The sequence below is a fragment of the Octodon degus genome, unplaced genomic scaffold (assembly GCF_000260255.1).
Source record: "Octodon degus isolate 3935 unplaced genomic scaffold, OctDeg1.0 scaffold00011, whole genome shotgun sequence".
In the NCBI taxonomy this organism is placed as follows: Eukaryota; Metazoa; Chordata; class Mammalia; order Rodentia; family Octodontidae; genus Octodon; species Octodon degus.
Genome location: NW_004524587.1, coordinates 6954174 through 6958684, shown reverse-complemented (window position 1 = coordinate 6958684; position 4511 = coordinate 6954174).

Below are 4511 nucleotides of genomic sequence, written 5' to 3'. Positions count from 1 at the left end.
ATTCCACTGAGCCATCTCCCTGGCCCCCACAAATAATTTTTAAAAAAATTTAAAAAAAACTTGAGCACTAACTTCTCTATTAAATGGACTACGCAAAATCAGCAGTACAATTACCCAAACTATTATACATAGTATACGAATATATCTTTTTCCGTCTTTCTTTTGTCTTTTCCTCATTCCAGTTTATCCTTCCCATTGAACACATTATTCCCTTTCAGAGTATCTATTGTGCCTTTCAGATTTTGTTTTCTTTCAGGTTCTCATACTAGCAAGATGATAAGATGTTTGCATATGCAGGTCTGACTTATTTCACTTACCGATGCAGGCTCTAGTTGCATTCATTTACCTACAAAAGCCTCAAATTTATCTTCTTTGTAGCTGAGTAGTACTCCCTTGTATAAAATACCACATCTTTTTTATTCCTGCTTCTTTTGATGGGCATTTGGGTTCTTTCCAAGATTTAGTTAAGACAAATTGCACTGCCATAAACATGGGGGCACATATATCGTTGTGGTATGGTGTTTTCAGTTCTTTTGGAAAAATACCTAGCAGGAGAATAGCCGACTTGAATGGGACCTCAAACAGTAGCTTTTGGAGGAAGCTGCACACTGATTTCCCCAGTGCTGTGTCCATCTGCACTCCCACCAACAGTGAAGAAGGCTCCCCCGCAGCCCATTCCCTCATTTGCTGTTGGTTGACTCCTTCGTGACAGCCATTCTTTATGGTATCAGATGGAATCTCAGCATTGCTTTAAATTTGAATCTCTTGAATGGCTAATGATGTGGAACATTTTTTCATATGTTTATTTGCCATTTGTATTTCTTCCTTTGTCAAATGTATGTTCGTCTCAAATGCCCATTTTTGGATTGGGTCTTTGAATTTTGGAGGCCAGATATTTTTAAATTCTTCATATATTCTAGATAGAAGTCCTTTATGTGAGGGAGAGTCAGCTATAACTTGTTCCCAATTCTTAGCTTTTCTCTTTACTCTGTTGAGGATTTCTTTTGGCGTGTAGAAACTTTTCAAAAAGGTGAAATCCCAATTGCTGATTCTGTAAAGTTTTTCCTGCACAGTGTAGGTTTCGCTCATAAACTCTCTGCCTATCTCTATGTCTTTGAGATTTCTTCCTACTAAAGTATAATTTCAAGTGAGGGGTTGCGATGCCTCTGGCCTTTCCTTTGTTCTTCAGCATTTCTTTTGCTCTTCTAGGTTCCTGCTGGTTTCAGATGAGTTTTAGGAATGTATTCCCGAGATCTGTTAGGTGTACTAATGGTATTTTAATCAGGATTGCATTAGTTTCCTCCGAAAGACTAAGTGCTTCAATTTTTTTAAGAATCAGTTATTTAATTAGGTTCTTAGTAAGAGATTTAGAACACTAATTTATGAGGATAAATCAGAGCAAAAACAGATCACAGGTAGCCCTGGAGCTGAGGAACAGCTTTGATTTTTGCTAAAATCTATGAGTCCACGGATTTCTGATCCACCGTGCACTGCTCTGAAATCTGGTGTCTCTGTCAGTGTTGAAGATCTCGCCCTCCTGGTGTCTGGCTTTCTGCAGCTTCTTCTTCTTGAAGTAAGCATTAGTGAAGTGTTTGAGGATTTTCACTTTGCTGATATCAATTTTTGAAGAGGTGGCAATAACAAATTTCTGGTGTGTTCTTCGTAGAGGTACATGATTAAGGCTAAGAGGCCCAGTCACAAGTAGCAAGTCACTGGTCAACTGCTTCAAGAAGACCACCTTCTTGCCTCTTTGACGCCAGTGAGGATGATCAAGATGGTGCAGCAAGCAATGCTAGCTTGAAGTTTCTGCACACGCTGACTGAAGGGTTTCTTGCTGTGGCTCAAAAGCTTTCAGGGCACATCTTCAGTAGGGTCATATCCAGGCATTTTTCAAAGCTTAACCACCAAGGTTAACCACCATTTTTGTCCCCACAGACTTATTCTTCTGATTGTAGCAGGAACTTTCTCCTTTTTCTTCTCCACCTTTGATTTAGCAGCTGTGTACTTTCTCTTGTACAAAGCCTTTCTGGAATATATATCAGATCGGGAGTATCTACCAATTCCTCTAAGCAGGACAGGATTTCGGCTGCTGTGGGGTTGCCGCTTCTTGGACTTTTGTGCCTTCACCTTACCCTTTTCACCAGTACCACTGGCAGCAGCCTTCTTGGCTTTGGGTTTCTTCTCTTTAGTGTCTGGCTTCTCAGTTTTTTCACCCGCCATCTTCCACGATGGGAAAGAGCAGTGCTTCAATTTTAATATTTCAATCTTTATCAACTTGACTGTACTTCTATGCGTGGTGAATGGCATGGATCTAATTTTAGCCTTCACTATGGAGAAAGCTGGTTTCTTTAGCACCATTTATTAAAGAGGCTGTCTTTCTTCCAGTGAACATGTTTGGTTCCTCTATCAAAGATAAGGTGGCTGAGTGTGTTTGTAGCTGCATCTGCATCTTCAATGTGTCCCATTGATCCTATTTTTTTTTTGTCAGTACCATGCGGATTTTATCATAGTGACTTTGCAGTATGATTTCAAGTCAGGGATTGTGGTGCCGCCTACCTTAGCTCTATAACCTAGATTTGCTTTTGTTATCCTAGGTCTCTGCTGGTACCAGATGAATTTTGGGAATGTTTTCCTTAGATCTATGAGGCACACCAATAAATACTGTGGCATACCTCATAAATCTAGTAGTATTTCAATTTAAAGTGAGGTATTTTAATCAGGATTGCATTGAATCTGTGTAACTACTTTGGGAGTATGCCCTTTTCATATTGTTCATTCTTCCTATCTAGGAACAAGCAATGTTTTTCAATTATCTGAAATCCTCTTTGAACTCTTTTTGTCAGAGTAGTGTAATTTTCACTATATAAATCTTTCACTTCCTTTGTGAGACTGATGCCTAAGTATTTCACTGTTATTGTGAATGGCATGTTTTCCCTCATTTTTCTCTCAAGTGGGTTTCTTGTTTGTGTATAGAAACACTGTTGGTTTTTGAGTGGTGACATTGTATCCTGCTAGGCTACTGAATTTGGTTATTAAATGCACAAGTGTCTTGGTGGAGTTTTTGAGTGTTCTATGTAAAGTATCATGTCATCTGCAAATAATGATAATTTCATTTCCTATCATTAGTCCATTTACTTTTATCTCTTCTCTAGTTGCTCAGGCTAATTTTTCTGGACCTACATGGAACATGAGTGGTGATAGTGGATATCGTTGTGTTGTTTCTGATTTTAAAGTGAAGGCTTTTAGTCTTTGTTCATTTAGTATGAGGTCGACTGTTGGTTTGTCATAGATGGCTTTTATCCGGTTGAGGCAATGACCATCTATTCCAATTTTCTGTAGGGCTTTTATCATGAATGAGTGTTGGACCTTGTGACAAGCTTTTTTTGCATCTCTTCAGATGATCACGTGGTTTTTGTCTTTGGCTCTGTGAGTTTGCATTTATTGAGCCTTGTTTGCATTTCTGGGATTAATCCCACTTGATCAAGATGTATAATCTTCTTGGGCTGGTGAGATGGGTCAGTGGTCTAAAGCACCTACTTAGAACAAACTTAGCAAACACAGGGGCCACGGTTCAATCCCCCAGCACTACATGCCAGCCAGCCCCGCCCCCTGGTGGGCTGAGCTGGCCACACACACACACACACACACACACATAAATAAATAAATTTTGAAAAAAAAAAGATGTATAATCTTCTTGATGATTTGATGCATTCTCTTTGCTAGTATCTCACTGAGGATTTTTTTTTTGCCATAATTTTATTGATAAACAAATAGCAATGAGACAATTTCAAATCAAATCGGTAGGACATAATTAACACACTGCATACATTCCTCTTAGTGGTTAATTGCTGTACAAGATGTGGACCTGACATCCTATTTACAAACACCATTAGAACAAATCTCATTGAGGATTTTTGCATCTCATTAGGGAGATTGTTAACTTGGGAGATTGGCCTGTAGTTCTCTTTTTTGTTGGGTTTCGTTATCAGAGTAGTGCTTACCTCCAGGAATGAGTTTGGGTTAAGTGCTTTCTTTTCAATTTCATTGAAGAGTTGGACAAGAGTTAGCGTTAAATCTTCTCTAATTTTCTTGTAGAATTCAGTTGTGAATCCATTAGGAACTGTGCTTTTCTTTGTTGGCTGTTTTTTTTTTTTTTAATTACATGTTCAATTTCATTCACTGATACTAGGTTACTCAGAATTTTTATATCTTGTTAATTCAGCTTTCATAGTTCATATATATCTAGGAATCTGTCATTCCTTCTGTGAGAGTAAAGATTTTATAAAAGATATTAATGATCTTCTGAATTTCTGTAGGGTATATAGTGAACCTTTTATTCTTTATTGCATAAATTTCAACTTTTCTTCCCTTTTTTTGATATGCTGGTTAGGGGTTTAACCTTTTTATTTATCGTTTCAAAGAACCAGGACCAGGGAGATAGCTTAGAAGAATAAGCACTTCCAGGCAAGCGAAGGTCGTGAGTTCAATCCCTGGGACCACAAAAAAAAAAA